Source organism: Equus caballus, chromosome 16 (assembly GCF_041296265.1).
Source record: "Equus caballus isolate H_3958 breed thoroughbred chromosome 16, TB-T2T, whole genome shotgun sequence".
In the NCBI taxonomy this organism is placed as follows: Eukaryota; Metazoa; Chordata; class Mammalia; order Perissodactyla; family Equidae; genus Equus; species Equus caballus.
Genome location: NC_091699.1, coordinates 98,670,734 through 98,690,195, shown reverse-complemented (window position 1 = coordinate 98,690,195; position 19,462 = coordinate 98,670,734). Strand labels below are relative to the sequence as shown.

General features: G+C 40.5%; 1 protein-coding gene across 1 annotated transcript in view; it reads left to right on the top strand.

Annotated features, from left to right (window-relative positions):
- SLC33A1 (solute carrier family 33 member 1) overlaps nucleotides 1-19,462 on the top strand; it is a 56,579-nt gene that overhangs the window by 5,134 nt on the left and 31,983 nt on the right. The window lies entirely within an intron of this gene.

Sequence of the window (19,462 nt, the reverse complement as noted above, 5' to 3'; positions counted from 1 at the left end):
AATTAAGTGTTTGCTAACCTGTTCTGATAGAGAGCTGCAATTTTCTGATTTTGTCTATTTATCTCCTTGCTCAAAGCTTTGTAAACCTTTGCCTTTTTGTTTCAGGTATGAGGGCATCCTTCTTGATCATTTTTTGTAAGGGAGGTGTGGTGTGATTAACTCCCTCAGCTTTTATCTGGGAAAGCTTTTATTTCTCTGTCATATCTGAAGGGTAGTTTCACTGGATAGTGTATTCTTGGCTGAAAGTTTTTCTCTTTCAATATTTTGAATATATCATTCCATTTTCTCCTAGCCTGTAAGGTTTCTGGTGAGAAATCTGCTGAAAGCCTGATGGGGGTTCCTTTGTAGGTTATTTTCTTTGCCTTGCTGCCCTTAATATTTTTTCATTGTCATTTACTTTTGACAGTTTTACTATTATATGCCTTGGAGATCTTTTTGCACTGATGCAGTTAGGAGTTCTATTGGCTTCATGTATTTGTAAGTCCCGTTCATTCCCCAGGTTTGGGAATTTCTCAGCTATTATTTCTTTGAACAAGCTCTCTGTTCCTTTCTCCCTCACTTCTCCTTCTGGAATACCTGTAATCCTTATGTTGCTTCTCCTGATTGAGTTGGATATTTCTCAAAGAATTTCTTGATTTTTTAAAAAAGTCTTAGTTCTCTCTCCTCCTCCACCTGAAGCATTTCTATATTTATATCCTGTAAATCACTAATTCTGTCCTCCATAACATCAGCTTTATTATTTAAGGATTCTAGATTATTTTTATCTCACTAATTGTGTTCATCACCTCCAGAATTTGTTTGATTTTTTTTTTAGAGTTTCAATCTCTTTGGTGAAGTTTTCCTTCTGCTCATTAAATTTATTCCTAAGCTCATTGAAGTGTCTTTCTGAGTTTTCTTTTATCCCATTGAGTTTCTTTATGGCAAGTATTTTGAATTCTCTGTCATTTAGATTCTAAATTTCTGTGACTTCAGGATTGGTTTCTGGAGACGTGCCATTTTTCTTCTGCTCTGAAATGTGTTACTCTAGTTTTTCATGGTTTCTGATGAACTGATCCTTTGCTGGGGCATTTATAGTAGTATCACATTGCAGATTCTAACTGCCACCTCTGGGCAGGGGCCAGAGCTGTGTTTTCTGAACCTGCTGCATCTGCTGTAACTTGTACCAGTAGGGCTCATCTGTATTTTCCTGCCGGGGTCCCGCCCCGGCGGAGTCCAGGTTCCTGAGGGATGGACGGCGTTGGCGCGATGAGGGGAAAATAAGGGGGACGTGAGACTTGGGTTGGTGTTAGCAAGTCCGACTTTACTGTGCACAAGTGTCGTTTATATATTTTTCAGGATTAGTACAGAAATAGTTCTACAAATATTCTCAGAGAGATAGGGAAGTAAAAAACGAGCACAAGAATATTTATTAGCATTCTATTCTATAGAGCATAAGGTTAATGGTAGTCTTCTCCGCAATTAACTAGTGTTTGTTGTCTCTAAGCTAAAGGAGATAGGTACCTAGGCGTCTGTTGTGATTCATGGTAAAGTTAAATCAAAGAGAGAAGGTCCAGGCCTCTGGACAGGACAGCAGTCCGTCTGGTTACATCCTGGTGGAGCCATCCCTGCCTCCCTCAATCATTTACACCATTAGTGTAGATGGTTAATGGGAACAAAAGGCGACTCCAGGGTGTCTTATCCCCAGGGCTATCTGCATTCTCAGTGGGCAGTTAAACATCTTTACTTTTTCGCACCCTTTAGGGGGTGGAAGCATTCCTTTGTCTTTTAGATTTTAGAGCTAACAGTCCCTTAAGTACACTGCTGGAGAAAGTATCATTTTGTTAGTAAAGTAAAGGGCTGAAAAGCTAAGCTAAACTATATATCTTCAAGAATAAAAAACAGAAATAAGTATAGACATAACCTTGATAGAAAGCATGCATATAATTCAGAAAATATCAGGGGTGTCGGCCAGCCATTCTTCACCGAGGGGCATCCCTGCACCCCTCGGCCCTTCTACTCATCAATTATTTATTATTTATTGCTTTTAGGAGAAAACCTCTATAACATTTTAACAGAAAGCAGAAGGTCAAGAATAATATATAGATACTTCTTGATCATCCAATTAACCAACAAACTTAGAAGGACGATGCATATATATATTTAGACAAAGAGCTGGAGGGAGAAGGAAACATTAACCAGATGGAGGCCATAAACCTAATTCGATATCTTATCTGGGCAGGATTCCTTTCTGCTTGTCTCAAATGGGACTGTGTGCTCCTCCATTAATTAACTGAAAAATATCTTGAAAGTTACCTGCAGGTGGTCACATTCTCTTACTGTATCTAATTTTCCCAGGAGGTAGTGCCTCCCAAGCAGCCACCCAAAGGAGTGAAAACTGGAGGTTAAGAAAGGAAAAGGAATGAAGGGCAATTAGAAGCAGCACAGGTTTCAGAACTATGTGAGGGGCTGGCCGGTTATTCTTCACCAAGGGGCGACCCTGCACCCCTCGGCGATAATCGGCTGGACCCTGTCAAACAGCCGATCAAATGATGTAGCCACGGCTCCCAGCATTTTCCCACTGGCTGAAGCCACTTAGTGGGTCACACACACACGCTTAGGCACTTGAGTGCAGGACTCCTGCCTTGGCAGAGGATTGGGCAAGGTGGTGTACTAGGCAGGAGGGGAGGGGCACTTTCTTTCATAAGTGAGAACCAGCTCTGTGCTCTTGGACAGTTTGCCTGAGCTGCTGCACTTAGTGGGGGCTCCTTCAGGGGGCTGAGCCGTGCCATTCAGTGGAGAGCATTCCCATGGGCAGGACTGCCATGGCACAGTGGCTGCTCCCACAGCTGAGTTGCAACTACCAAAGCAAAAATGTTAGCACACGGGCTTGGCTGTCCCCCACCTCATCTTATAGTCATGCACCAGGTGCTGTGTGACCTAGATGGCTGCCGCTGGGGAGGAGAAGGGATCCATTCATCTCTTTCCACTGCTTCCTGGGGATCCAGTCCCCCTGCCTTCAGATGTATGGCTGCATGGATCTCTCAGACGTCCTATTGTGCTTTGTAGGGAATCCTCTGTTGGTTGATGAATGTCCATTTAGTTGTAATTTAGGGGGAAGAGACTAAGGGAAAACTCACCTTGCCATGATGCTGACATCACTCTCCCTGGTAATATTCTTTATTCTGACATTTACTTTGTCCAGTATTAAAAATGCATGCTTGCTTCCTTGACTGGTTCTTGACATGATATATCCTTTGCAACCCTTTAACCTGTTTGTGTCTTTATGTTTAAAGTGTTTCTTGTAGGCAGCAAATAATTGGGTCTTGCTATTGTGTCTAACCTGCCAATTTCTGTCTTTTAGTTGGAGTGATTAGACCATTTACATTTAATGTGATTATTGATATGGTTAGGTTTATGTCTATAATCTGGAAATTCTCAAGGCAATAAGCTTGGGCAACTGAAAGGCTCATCTCTTTTGTTTCCTTCCTCTCAGGGGTCACAGTCCTTTGATGCTTGATATAAGTATCTTGAAATGATTGTTTCATATATTTTGTCCAAGTTTTTGGTTGTTTCAGGTGGGAGGGTCAATCCAGTTCCTGTTACTCCATCTTCAGCAGAAGTGGAGGTCTGGAAATATCTTTTAATGATTAGTTGGAGCATCTTTAACCTATAATGTCTTCCTTCCTTTACCTATCTTATACATAGTTTTGTGAAGGGTGAAGATTGCCCTGAGTTCAGAACAATTTAGGCAACATAGAATAGTGATGCTGATTCTTATGAATGTAATTGTGTGGCTTGGGGACTGATACATTTTTCAAGAAACATCTGATAAAATCCAGATAGAAATTTTATGTGACTTTTCAGATATGGTGAGTATCACATTGTAAAATATTTCAAGTATAACCCATGGTCATCTTATTTCATCTTTCAAAATGTTTACTATTTTAAATCTCCCATTAACAAAAAAATTAACTTTTAAACTTATTAAGGATATTAGATGTTAAGTTAAAATGTATAAAGAAGTACATAGTTTTTCAAAATCCTTTAAGGATGTTATGTGAGTTAAAAAAACACTGAAGACAACTGTTATAAAGTAATTTTTGATCATCGATCGCTTGCTAAGAATCTTCTTAATGGCTCTTCATTGCTCTCAGGATAAACTTTAAACTTCTAACATTGCCTATTAGGTACTTGGAGATTTGGCCAGCCCTTGTCACCTGCTCTTTTACCACTGCCCACCTCACTCTATTCTCTGGTCATGTTAAACTGCTTTAGCTCCTTAAACATGGTGTGTTCTCTCTTGACTTGGGCCTTTTTCACAGAAATATCTTCTGTCTAGAATACTTCTGTTCTCCTCCCACAACTCTCAAGTCTTGGGTTAGATGCCTCTTCCTCTTTTGTGCTCCCATAACCCTTTCTTTCATTAGTGTTCACCACCCTCTACTAGATTTACCTGTTACTTGTCTTTGTCCACAGAAGGACCCTGGAAACTATTATCCCAGCAGCAATGAGCAAACCTAGCACCCAGATGCTGCTTTCTCAATACCATTCCCCAGCAAGAGAAACCAGAACTTTTTGGAGAAATGGCTGATTTCAGGACTGAGGCAGGGACAAGGTGACCAGGAACACCTTCTTGTGCCAGGAAGAAGGTGCTCAGAGAATGATGGGGACATATCAGAGGAACACAGAAATCAGTTTCAAAGGATGTTACTGGCCAAATCTGGGACAATATATCAAAATAAATAATGATGGTAAACAGACTCTATCCAGTGATTAAATTAGGAATCCATCAGTTTATGATTATATAAACAAATTAGTGGTTAAATGGAGATAAAACTCTTACTTATAATAGAATGTCAACTAATGAAGGTCAAAGGAATAACTGAATTAGAAAATCAATTATTTTTTGCAACTATCATAGAAATAATTCAGGCAGGAAACATCAATCGTGGTAAAACTCATGGATGAAAGTTGGATCAAGAACAGGTTTTATTTACATTGTCTCAAAGTATCTCTCTACAAAAAAAAATTAATTATACAAGGGAAAAGAGTAACTTTACCTGATGACACCTCCTTACTCCCACGATCAAAATTAACATCACTATTAATAGAACAAATCAACACCATGTATCACCTAATGGATGCCATGAACCAAGTACAGTATTACTTCCATGGTGTCTTGCCTAAAATGCATAACCTAATCATGAATAAACGTCAGACAAACCCACATGAAGGCACATTCCCACAAAATAATGGGTCTGTAATTGTTCCAGTTATCTATTGTTTTGTAATTAACACTCTAAAACCTAGTGGCTTAAGAAACATTATTTATTTTGCTACAATTTAGACAAGGTTCAGCAGGGGCAGCTCTTCTCTGCCCTAATGTGTCAGCAGGTACAGCCCAGCTAGAGTGGCTCAAAGGCTGGGAGCTGGAGTTATCTGAAAGCTATCCCACTCACATCTCTGACACCTGAGCTGGGTGATTCAAACAGCTGAGGGCTGGAACAGCTGCAGCCCATCTGGCCTCCATGTGGTCTCTCCATCACCATGGCTTCAGGGTAACTGGATTTCCTATATATCAGCTCAGGACTCTCAGGGAGTGTGTGTGTGTGTGTGTGACAGAGAGAGAGAGAGAGTGCCAGGAAGAGGCTATGTGGCCTTTTCTAACCTATCCATAGAAGTCGCACAGGTTTATTTCTCTGTGTTCTATTCATGGAGTGAGTCATAAGGGTTGTTCAGATTCAAGGAGAGGGTTCTGGAAGAGCATATGGAACTGGAAATTCGGGGCAATGCTTGGAAAATACAGTTAGGCACAGTAATCTTTAAAAATTGAAGGTCGGGGCGGGCCCCATGGTGGCGTGATTAAGTTCGCACACTCCACTTCCGTGGCCCAGGGTTTCACTGGTTCGAATCCTGGGTGCAGACATGGCACCATTTGTCAGGCCACGTTGAGGCGGCATCCCACATGCCACAACTAGAAGGACTCACAACTAAAAAAAATACACAACTATGTACTGGGGGACTTGGGGGAGAAAGAGGAAAAATAAAGTATTTTTTAAAAAAATTGAAGGTCAGCCAAGGACTGAGGAATGGTTCTAGATTGAAGAATAAAGAGACGTGACAGCCAGGTGAAATACATGCTCCTGGATTGAAACCTTTTGCCATAAAGAATATTATTGGGATAGTTGGCAAAACTGAATGCCCTTTCTAAGTGAAGGTTATATGGGGGCTCTCTGTGCTGTTATTGTAACTTCCCTGTAAGTCTGAAATCAATTCAAAATTTTTAAAAATGCACCATAAAATCTCACTGTTTAAAAACCTTATGGTTAATCCTTTCATAAAGCAATAGATGATTATGTAATAAAAATAATTGCCAAGTTCCAAATATGATACATTCATATTTTTGAATATTATGTTTTATTAAAACAGGAGACCATTGAATGTTATTAGCACTATTATATTTTCATCAATTACTCTCAAATTTTGGTCACTTTCTCTTAGAGCCAAACTGACATCTGCTTGATGAGAACTGATTCAGCTAAATCCTGTCCTTTCTCCATCTCTAAGAAAAAGAGGGATACAACTGTGGGTGTCTTGTCTTTGGAAAGTTTCTGAAACTGCTGATGCAAAAACCCTGTAATAATAATAATCCTAGCAGTAGTAGTTGTTATTATTGTAGCGGTGGTGGTGGTGGTGGTGTAAACCTTAATAATGTAGTAGTAGTAATGTAGTAATATAATGGTAGTAAACCTTAGCACTGTGTCAAGACACTATTCTAAATTCCTTACGTATATTAACTCACTTACTCCTCACAACAGTCCTGTGAGATGGGTACTATTATCCCCTTGTCACCTTTTTATGATTGAGAAAACTGAGAGAGATTAAATGGCTTAAGGTTGTATAGCCAGTAAACCACAGAACCGAGATTCAAACCAGGCTACTGGCTCTAGCCTTCTTATTGTTTATTAAACATTCAAATTAACTTTGGCAAATCATCTTTAAAGCCACAAGTATCACTGAGCACATTTTAAAGCAGAGCAATGGCACTGTGACCACTAATTGTTTCTTACATCTGTTTGCAGTGCTATGATGCTGATGGATTTTTGAATTGGTTATCCTTGACAAAATTTATGGCACAAATTTACTGAGTGTTTATATAATACAATTAATTGTGGTAAAAAATACATAATATAAAATTTACCATCTTAACCATTTTTAAGTGCACAGTTCAGTAGTGCTAAGTATATTCACACTGTTGTGCAACGGATCTCCATAGCTTTTCCATTTTGCAACTAAACTACATCCCTGGAACAACTCCCCATTTCCTGTCCTCTCAGCCTTGGCCACCACTGCTCTATCTTCTGTTTCTATGAATGTGACTACTTCAGACACCTTATGTGAGTGAGGTCATACAGTATTTGTCTTTCTGCGACAGGCTAATTTCACTTAGCATAGGTCCTCAGGGTTCATCCATTTTGTGGCATGTGACAGGATTTCCTTCCTTTTTAAGGCTGAATATATTCACATCTTGTTTTCCATTCATCTGTTGATGGACATTGGGGTTGCTGCTATCTCTCGGCTATTGTGGATAATGCTGCTATTGGAGTCTTCATATATATTAAAAACAGAAAATATAAGAATGAAACATGGTAACGTAAAACAGCGAGGGTGAAGAAAATGAAACTCCAGGTTTTGAAATGTAGTAAGCTTTCTGTTCTTGTATAAATAATGATAGCACTGACACCGAACCTGAAGTGAGTTCGCTCACCCGTTGTGCAACAAGCCAATCTCTGACACTGGGTGTGGTGGAAGAAAGTAGAAATTTTATTTTTGCACAGCACTGAGCAAGGAGAGAGGGCAGCTAATGCTGAAATCCCAAACTCCCCGAAAAGCTAAAAGGAAGGGTTTTTATTTGGGGTTTTAGGTAGGGGAGGGGGAGCATATGGCCTTGCTGGTCGGAGCTTTCCCACCAGCCTGTCTTTGGCCTTGAGACACTTGCGGAGAGGAGGGAGCCTGTGACCTTGCTGGTCAGCAGCTTTCCCGCCAGCCTGTATCTCTTTGCAGGGAGGAGATAATCCAGGTGCATGTCCTTGGTGGTGTCTGTCTCCATGGAGGATAATGGATTTTGGAGCCAGGAAGCCAGAGAGTAAGCAGGGAATGAGTGTTTTGGTTTTAACCCCATATACGCTGGGTTTAATGCGGGGAAACTGATATCAGGGTCGATATCAACACTTTACATGGAATTTTTAAACTTAGGGCTTTGAGCTATTTTCACACATGTATTAAAGCAGCAAATATATTTTTATTATTTATATATCATTTATTATATATTTATATATTATTTATTTTACATATATTTATATTAAATATATTTGAGTAGCAAAAAATGCTTAATGGTATAACCACTTTAGAAACATTTTGGCTGTTTTTTTTTTTAAAGATTGGCAGCTGAGCTAACAACTGTTGCCAATCTTCTTTTTTTTTCTTTTTTTCCGCTTTTTGTCCCCAAATCCCACAGGTACATAGTTGTATATTTTAGTTGTAGGTCCTCCTAGGTGTGGCATGTGGGATGCTGCCTCAACATGATCTAATGAGTGGTGCCATGTCCACGCCCAGGATCCGAACCTGCGAAACCCTGGGACACCGAAGCAGAGCACGTGAACTTAACCACTTGGCCACGGGGCCGGCCCCTGGCTGTTTCTTATAAAGTAAAATATACACATACCATCTGACTCAGCCACCATATCCTAGGTAATTGCCCAAGAGAAATGAAAACTTATGTTTACACCAAAACCTGTATGCAAGTATTTATGGTGACTTTATTCATAATCACCAAAAACTGGAAATAATCCAAATGTCCTTGAACTGGTGAATGGATAAACACACATTGGTACATCCACGTGATGAAATACTACTCAGTCAAAAACCGTAAAAGGAGGGTGGGGTAGAGAGGGGATTGCATCTCAATGCATCCTGCTGACTGAAAGAAGCCAGATTCCATCTATATGACATTTTGGAAAAGGCAAAGCTGTAGGGAGAGAAAACAGATCAGTGGTTGCCTGGAGCTGGGGGATGGGTGGAGAGCGTTGCTTCAAATGCGCATAAGGGAATTTTTTGGAGTGATAAAACTGGTTTATTTCTTGATTGAGGTGGTGGTTACACAACTATTTGTCAAAATAGTTGGTATTTGTCAAAATTCATAGAACTGTACAATAAAATTTTACTGTATGTAAGTTATACCTCAGTAAATCTGACTCTCCTCCAAAAAAGCAATTAAAATTCTGAGGTTGATAATGAACTGGAAAAGCAGGCAAGAAATCTGCAGCCACACTTGGTATAGGAAGGAGCCACTAAGTAGTGGTATTAATTTTTGTAATATAGCCCAGGAAAAAATTAATGCTCAGAGATCACAGGCTTAGGAGTGGAGCAGGTTTTCTGGAAAATTTCTTGTAAATCCATAGCTGTAACACTTGCTGTCTAGCCTTGAGCTAAATTGGTTTCTGTGTTCTTGCTAAGTCAGGTCTCCCAGCCTTTCACTGATTGTGGGAGGCCATAAATATCCTTCCAGTAAAATTATGTCTCTCTGCTTTTTTTGTTGTTTCCTGAAACAGACTGAATAGCAGAATAACGGCTGTCCACAATTTGTTTTTGTTTTGCTTTTCGTCTTTTCATCATGGAGAATTTTGAACATATACAGAATAAACAGAATGGTATAATGAACCCCCAATGCACTATCACCAAGCTTCAATAATCATTGATAATCTGCCATTCTTAGTTCATCAAACCTCCACCACCCCAACACCCATGCAAATAGTTTTCTACAATAATTTTTTTTTTTTTTTTTGAGGAAGATTAGCCCTGAGCCAACATCTGTTGCCAATCCTCCTCTTTTTGCTGAGGCAGACTGGCCCTGAGCTAGCATCTGTGCCCGTCTTCCTCCACTTTATATGTGGGACGCCTGCTACAGTGTGGCTTGACAAGCAATGCATAGGTCCACACCCGGGATCTGAACCAGCAAAACCTGGGCTGCTGAAGCAGAAGGTTCGAACTTAAGCACTGCACCACCTGGCTGGCTCTACAATCATTTTTTTAATGAGATAAAATTAACATATTTTTAAATGCACAGATTTTTAAAAAGTAGATTTACTTTTTTAAAGCAGTTTTAGGTTCACAGCAAAATTGAGCAGAAAATACATACAGAGATTTCCTATATACCTCATGTCCCCACTCATGCATAGCCTCCCCCATTATCAACACCCCCCACTGGAGTGGTACACTTGTTACAATTGATGACCCTACATTGACACATAATCACAGAGTCTGTAGTTTACATTAGGGTTCACTCTTCATGTTGTACCTTCTATGGGTTTGGACAAAAATATAATGACAGATAACTACCATTATAGTACCATACAGAGTAGTTTCATCCCCCTAAACCTTTTATGGGTTCCACCTATTCATCCATCCCTGCCCCTAATCCCTGGTGAAATGCACAAATTTTAACTGTACAACTCCAATTTGTTTTTGAAAGACCTAGTTTAGAAGTTTCCAATAACATAGAGCAAAAGAAAAAGGAAAGTTATGAGAGAAAATTTTAAAGATAAATCCAGTAAACAAGCTAAAAGTTTACTAGGAATTCCAGGAGAAGTTAATGAAGAGGAAAAAAAGTCAACTTAAAAAGCAAATTCATGGGGCCGGCCCCATGGTGCAGCAGCAGTTAAGTGTGCACGTTCCACTTTGGTGGCCGGGGGTTTGCCAGTTTGGATCCTGGGTGCACACACAGCACCGCTTGGCAAGCCATGCTGCAGTAGGCATCCCACATGTAAAGTAGAGGAAGATGGGCACAGATGTTAGCTCAGGGCCAGTCTTCCTCAGCAAAAAGAGGAGGATTGGCAGCAGTTAACTCAGGGCTAATCTTCCTCAAAAAAAAAAAAAAAAGAAAAGAAAGCAAATTTCCCTGTTATTTTATCCTCTAAACAAATTTATTCAGGAATAGCCAAAAGAATTGTAATTTGGGAAGTGCATGCTATGGTGAACCATAGGCAAATCCAGAAAATAAATAATGGGGCAGCTTTTATAAAGAAAAACAGGAACTGTGAGGAGCTGTTCTAAAGGAAAGCCCACTGTGGGAGAGTAACAGTTCAGGGCAGCAACAGCTCCTCAAAGGCTGATCTGCAGTGTTTTTCATCAGCTGAGCTGGAGCCTTTCTCATTGGCTGAGCTGCAGTGTTTCTCATCGGCTGAGCTGGAGCCTTTCTCATTGACTGAGCTGGAGCATTTCTCATTGGCTGAGCTGCAGCATTTCTCATTGGCTGAGCTGGAGCCTTTCTCATTGGCTGAGCTGCAGTGTTTCTCATTGGCTGAGCTGCAGCATTTCTCATTGGCTAAGCTGGAGCACTTCTCATTGGCTGAGCTGGAGCCTTTCTCATTGGCTGAGCTGCAGTGTTTCTCATTGGCTGAGCTGCAGCATTTCTCATTGGCTAAGCTGGAGCACTTCTCATTGGCTGAGCTGGAGCCTTTCTCATTGGCTGAGCTGCAGCATTTCTCACTGTCTGGGCTGCTGCTGGGTGGGGAGAGAAGTCTTCCTTCAATGGTAAAGTAGCTTTACTTCCAGTCTGAGATGCAAGCTTCTCTCTCTTACTGTTTGGTGTAACTGACCATGTGTGATGGGGGTGAGAGCTCCTAGTGCAGGCCTTCTCTAGTCCAGGTTAGTTGGGGGTTTCTTTCACTAATTTCCACAGCCACCACCTGTAGGGTTTTGTGTTTGGCAGTTTCACCAGCTTCACAAGAACACATCAGTCAGGGGAGACCAGTTTCCCAAAGGAGAGGGAGAATGATATTAACAGAAGTGAGGGCACTGAGTGTACAAAATGAACAGCTGTTCCTGACTATACTTGCTGAAGGTCCCATGAAGCACCGGTCTTGTTCTCAGTGGTGGGGACAGCTCCTGCACGTTGGCTGAGGGACCCTGAGGGCCTGGGGGAGCACCCCAGTTTGCAGAGGAGTGTCTCATTCGGCCCCACAGACTACCATGAGGGCTCCTGAAGAGGAACCGGGACTTTGGTTCATGGTGGCTCAGCCATGGAGGCTTGTCTCTGCTCTGCTGGCATCAGCAAGGGTAGCTCAACTTGGGCCTGGAGGACTCACTTCCAAGACGGCTCAAACACACAGCTAGTGCTGCTGACTGGGAGCTCAGCCAGTGCTGAGAGCCACAGGCTTTAGCTCCTTGCCCAGTGGTACCTTCGTGAACAGGACTCAGATCAAAGAGCAACTGTCTCAAGAGTCAGGAAGTGGAGACTGCCAGCTTCATCAGACTGGGGCCTGGAATTACTCCAGCATCACCCCAGCTGTGTTCCATTGGTCAGTCATCAAGAGAAGGGACACAGACTCCACCTCTCAAAGGACAAAGTGATAAAGAATTTGGAAGCTAAGTTTTAAAACTGTACGTCAGTTTCAGGGAAAGCAACTTCAGTTACCTATGGATCCTCTAAAAGGCCTTGAGAGTTTAGATGTGGAGTATGCCTGATGGATGACCAGCTGGCATCACACTACATTGCCACCTACACCTTAGTGTAGTTAAACCAAGAATGCACCATATTCTCATCAGAATTTCCTGACCCTTCCCACACCCCCAATCTGCTTTTTTGGTCAAAATTCAGCTCCCAGGTGAGGGGTGGGCGGAGCAAGATGGTGGAGTGAGCCGACCTGGGACTCTCTCCCTTCCAAACTACAACAAAGGATTGGAAGAAAACTGAATTTCAGCTAATAAACCTAATGCCAGGACATCAGAGACCTACGGTACCAAAAAGACAAAGGACGGATACCTTGCAGCTGTTCTCGGAGGAACTGGAATGGGGTAGGAGAGAACTTCGCTCCCTCCCCTAGAGACTGGGATCGCTGCCCCAGGTGCAGGAAGGAGCAGGGGAGGGGCTGCGTGACCGGGGGATCGTCCAGCACTCCCGCCACTGGTACAGTGGAAACCCGCTGACTGTGGAAAGCTTCCATCCGTGGGGACCCCATAAACCCAGGGCCCCAGGAGGCCAGAGAACAGAGCTGATCCAAACCCAGATAGGCACCAAGAAAAACAGCCCCTTCCCCCAGCAAACCGGCTGGGTGCGGCCATCTTGCCTGAGGGCAGAGAGCTCAGAACACGCAGCTCTCGACCCCCATCTAGTGGCGACAGGCTGTAACTGCAACCGAATTCTACCACCATGCAAAAAAACCGCTCCTCTACCATCCAGCAATTTATAAAAGCCCCAGACCAGAAGGAAAACAATAAAAACATAGAATTAAGTCCTGAGGACTTGGATATAGGTAAACTAAGTGAAAATGAGTTCAGAGTAGCTATAATCAAAAAACTCAATGAGGTAGAGAGAAAGATAGGGAAACAAGCCGAGTTCTGGAGTTACTTCACAAAAGAGATTGAAATCATAAAGAAGAATCAAACAGAATTACTTGAGATGAAAAACACAATGGACCAGAGAAAACAGAATATGGATTCCCTGAATGCCCGTGTAGACACCACAGAGGAGCAAATTAGCATAATCGAAGATAGACAGTCTGAACGGCTCCAGACAGAGGAAGAAAGAGAACTAAGAATTTAAAAAAATGAGGAAAATCTCCAAGAGACAGCGATTCAATGAGGAGAAAGAATTTAAGGATCATAGGAATTCCCGAGAATGTGGAAAAGGAAAATGGAGCAGAAAGTGTGCTTAATGAAATTATAGAAGAGAACTTCCCAAATCTAGGGATTGAGAGAGAAATGTGTGTAGAGGAAGCTTTCAGATCTCCTAGATTTGTCAATGTAAAAAGACCTACTGCAAGGCATATAGTAGTACAAATGGCAAAAATGAAAGACAAAGAAAGAATACTCAGGGCAGCAAGACAGAAGAAAATAACCTACAAAGGAACTCCTATCAGACTTTCAGCAGATTTCTCTACAGAAACCTTACAAGCTAGGAGAGAATAGAGTGACATATTCAAAACTTTAAAAGATAAAAACCTTCAGCCAAGAATACTCTATCCAGCAAGAATATCCTTCAGATACGAGGGAGAAATTAAATCTTTTCCAGACAAACAAAAGTTAAGGGAATTAGTAACCAAACGTCCTCCACTACAAGAAATCATCAAGAAGGCTCTCGTACCTGAAAAAAGAAAAAAGGGAGAAAGGGGGTCACAAACCACAGAGTAGGGAGACAGACAGATAGAACCAGAATAGGATAGCAAATATTCAACTATAGCATTAGGATAAAGGTAAGGAAACTACCAAAGCAAAGACAATCTTATCACTCTAACTACAAACTCATAACACAAGTTGGAATAAGAAATTAAAATAATAATTTAGGAGGGGAAGAGCAAAGGGACTAAATCAGTCTAGGCCAAGTAAGTAAGAGACCACCAGAGAACAGACTATATTATACATGAGATTCTAAATACAAACTTCAGGGTAGTCGCTAAACTAAAAAACAGAACAGAGCCACAAAACATAAATAAGCAAAAATCTAAGAAACCCAGCATAAGAAATTGCAGTATTAAATGGGTAGGCTAAAGCACACAGGAAAAGAAATGCAGGAAATCCAGATAACGAGTGACAGATTGACAACATTAAGTCCACATGCATCAATAACCACTCTCAATGTGAACGGATTGAACTCTCCAATAAAAAGACACAGAGTCGCAAAATGGATTAAAGAACAAGATCCAACAATTTGTTGCCTCCAGGAAACACACCTCAGCCCCAAGGACAAACACAGACTCAGGGTGAAGGGGTGGAGGACAATACTTCAAGATAATAGCAAGCAGAAAAAAGCAGGTGTTGCAATTCTTATATCAGACAAAGCGGATTTCAAAATAAGATAGGTTAAGAGAGACACAGAGGGACAGTATATAATGATCAAAGGGACACTTCATCAAGAAGAAATAACACTTATAAATATCTATGCACCCAACATAGTAGCACCAAGGTTCATAAAGCAACAATTAACAGACCTAAAGGAAGATGTTAAAAACAACACAATAATAGTAGGGGACCTCAACACCCCACTCACATCAATTGACAGATCATCCACACAGAAAATCAACAAGGAAATAGTGGAGCTAAATGAAAAACTAAAACAATTGGACTTAATAGACATATATAGATCACCTCACCCTAAAACAGCAGAATACACATTCTTCTCAAGTGCACATGGAACATTCTCAAGGATAGACCATTTGTTGGGAAACAAGGGAAGCCTCTACAAATTTAAAAAAATTGAAATAACAACAAGTATCTTCTCTGATCATAATGCTATAAGGCTAGAAATTAATTACAAGAAAAAGGCTGAGAAAGGCACAAAGATGTGGAGACTAAACAATACGCTACTGAACAAGCAATGGATCATTGAAGAAATTAAAGAAGAAATGAAAAAATACCTGGAAACAAATGAAAATGATAACATGCCATACCAACTCATATGGGATACAGCAAAAGCTGTATTAAGAGGAAAATTCATCGCAATACAGGCACATCTTAACAAACAAGAAAAACCGCAAATAAGCAATCTTAAACTACACCTAACTGAACTAGAGAAAAAAGAACAAATAAAGCCCAAAGTCAGCAGAAGGAGAGAAATAATAAAAATCAGAGCAGAAATAAATACTACTGAAACGAAAAAGGCGGTAGAAAGGATCAATGAAACAAAGAGCTGGTTCTCTGAGAAGATAAATAAAATTGACAAACCCCTAGCCAGACTTACAAAGAAAAAAAGGGAGAAAGCTCAAATAAACAAAATCAGAAATGAAAAAGGAGAAATAACAACAGACTCTGCAGAAATACAACGGATTATAAGAGAATACTACGAAAAACTATATGCCAACAGAATGGATAACCTAGAGGAAATGGATAAATTCCTGGACTCCTACAATCTCCCAAAGCTCACTCAAGAAGAGGCAGACAATTTGAACAGACCAATCACAAGGAAAGAGATTGAAACAGCAATCAAAAACATCCCAAAGAATAAAACCCCAGGACCAGATGGCTTTCCTGGGGAATTCTACCAAACGTTCAGAGAGGATTTAATACCTATCCTTTTCAAGCTATTCCAAAAATTAGAGAAGATGGAACACTTCCTAACACATTCTATGAGGCCAACATCACACTGATACCAAAACCTGACAAGGACACCACGAAAAAAGAGAACTACAGGCCAATATCACTGATGAACATAGATGCAAAAATTCTCAACAAAATTTTGGCAACCAGAATTCAGCAATTCATCAAAAGGATCATACATCATGATCAGGTGGGATTCATACCAGGGACACAGGGATGGTTCAACATCCGCAAATCAATCAACATGATACACCACATCAACAAACTGAGGGATAAAAACCACATGATCATCTCAATAGATGCAGAGAAAGCGTTTGACAAGATCCAACAGCCATTTATGATAAAAACTCTGAACAAAATGGGCATAGAAGGGAACTACCTCAACATAATAAAGGCCATATATGACAAACCCACAGCCAACATCATACAGAATGGGCAAAAACTGAACGCCATCCCCTGAAAACAGGAAGGAGACAAGGATGCCCTCTATCACCACTCTTATTTAACATAGTACTGGAGGTCCTGGCCAGAGCAATCAGGCAAGAAAAAGGAATAAAAGGAATCCAAATAGGGAGGGAAGAAGTGAAACTCTCGCTGTTTGCAGATGACATGATCTTATATATAGAAAACCCCAAAGAATCCATTGGAAAACTCTTAGAAGTAATCAACAACTACAGCAAAGTTGCAGGGTATAAAATCAATTTGCAGAAATCAGTAGCATTTGTATATTCTAATAACGAACTAACAGAAAAAGAACTCAAGAACACAATACCATTCACAATCGCAACAAAAAGAACAAAATACCTTGGGGTAAATTTCACTAAGGAAGTGAAGGACATATATAATAAAAATTACAAGGGCTTTCTGAGAGAATTGGATGACAACATAAGGAGATGGAAAGACATTCCATGTACATGGATTGGAAGAATAAACATAGTTAAAATGTCCGTTCTACCTAAAGCAATCTACAGATTCAACGTCATCCCAATCAGAATCCCAATGACATTCTTTACAGAATTAGAACAAAGAATCCTAAAATTCACATGGGGCAACAAAAGACCCCGAATTGCTAAGGCAATCCTGAGAAAAAAGAACAAAACGGGAGGCATCATAATCCCTGACTTCAAAACATACTACAAAGCTACAGTAATCAAAACAGCATGGTACCGGTACAAAAACAGGTGCACAGATCAATGGAACAGAATTGAAAGCCCAGAAATAAAACCACACATCTATGGACAGGTTATCTTTGACAAAGGAGCTGAGGGCATACAATGGAGAAAAGAAAGTCTTTTCAACAAATGGTGCTGGGAAAACTGGAAAGCCACATGTAAAAGAATGAAAATTGACCATTCTTTTTCACCATTCACCAAAATAAACTCAAAATGGATCAAAGACCTAAAGGTGAGACCTGAAACCATAAGGCTTCTAGAAGAAGACGTAGGCAGTACACTCTTTGACATCCATATTAAGAGGACCCTTTTGGACACCATGTCTTCTCAGAGAAGGGAAACAATAGAAAGAATAAACAAATGGGACTTCATCAGACTAAAGAGCTTCTCCAAGGCAAATGAAAACAGGATTGAAACAAAAAAACAACCCACTAACTGGGAAAAAATATTTGCAAGTCATATATCTGACAAAGGCTTAATATCCATAATATATAAAGAACTCTCACAACTCAACAACAAAAAAAAATCAAACAACCCGATCAAAAAATGGGCTGGAGACATGAACAGACATTTCTCCAAAGAAGATATACAGATGGCCAATAGGCACATGAAAAGATGCTCATCATTGCTGATCATCAGGGAAATGCAAATCAAAACTACACTAAGATATCACCTTACACCCATTAGAATGACAAAAATATCTACATCTAATACTAAGAAATGTTGGAGAGGTTGTGGAGAGAATGGAACCCTCATACACTGCTGGTGGGAATGCAAACTGGTGCAGCCACTATGGAAAACAGTATGGAGATCCCTCAAAAAATTAAAAATAGAACTACCATACGATCCAGCCATTCCACTACTGGGTATCTATCCAAAGAGCTTGAAGTCAGCAATTCTGAAAGTCCTATGCACCCCAATGTTCATTGCACCATTATTTACACTAGCCAAGACATGGAAGCAACCTAAGTGCCCATCAACAGACGAATGGATAAAGAAGATGTGGTACATATATACAATGGAATACTACTCAGCTGCAAAACAGAACAAAATCATCCCATTTGCAACAACATGGATGGACCTTGAGGGAATTATGTTAAGTGAAATAAGCCAGCGAGAGAAGGATAATCTCTGTATGACTCCACTCATATGAGGAATTTAAAAATGTGGACAAAGAGAACAGATTAGTGGATACCAGGGGAAAGGTGGGGTGGGGGGTGGGCACAAAGGGTGAAGTGGTGCACCTACAACATGACTGACAAACATTAATGTACAATTGAAATTTCACAAGATTGTAACCTATCGTTAACTCAATAAAAAAAAAAAATTCAGCTCCCAAGGAGAGGACTTGAACAAGAGGGACTTGGTCTCTTTTGATGCAGTATCGTCAGTTGAACATCAGCTCTGGAGAGCCGTGTAGAAACATTTAAACCTCTGGCAGATGGTGGAGAAAGGCATAATGAGGACAATCATAAATATGAGACATTTGGAAACTATTTTATATTTAATTTTTTAGTCAGCCTACGCTTAACCAGAATAAATATCAAGGATCAGTTTGATTAACCTTAGTAAACCAAGCAGCCTTTAAAAAAAAAAACAAATTGTTTCATCTTTTTTTGGTGGGTACAAGATGTATTAGGTATTGCACAGACTTTCTTGGCTGGCCTGTAAATAGTTGAGGGTGAATTGTATTATTTTGGATGATTTTAGACAACAAATTTAGTCTGTTGAATTTCTTGTTTTGTTATTTGTATCACAGTCACTGTGACCATATTTTAGTTTAGAAACTTCTGGCCAGGGGACAGCTGTGTGGCTCAGTGGTTAAGTTCATGCACTTTGCTGGGCTTCAGTGGCCCAAGAATTCACTGGTTTGGATCCTGGGTGCAGACCCAGCACCACTCACAAGCCATGCTGAGGCAGCATCCCACACAGCAGAACCAGAAGGACCCACAACTAGAATATACAACTATGTACTGGGGGGCTTTGGGGAGAAGAAGAAAAAAAAAAGAAGATTGGCAACAGATGTTAGCTCAGGTGCCAATCTTTAAAAAAAAGAAAAAAAGAAAGAAAGAAACTTCTAGCTAGTGTAGACTCCCGTGTCCCGGACTCCTCCTGGTAAGTTAACTGGGCTTTTAAAAACTATTAATTACTGGAAGGTTTGTTTCAAATACTCGGAAAAGCAGGATGACCTGTCCAAAGTACAGGTCATGGGTGATGTG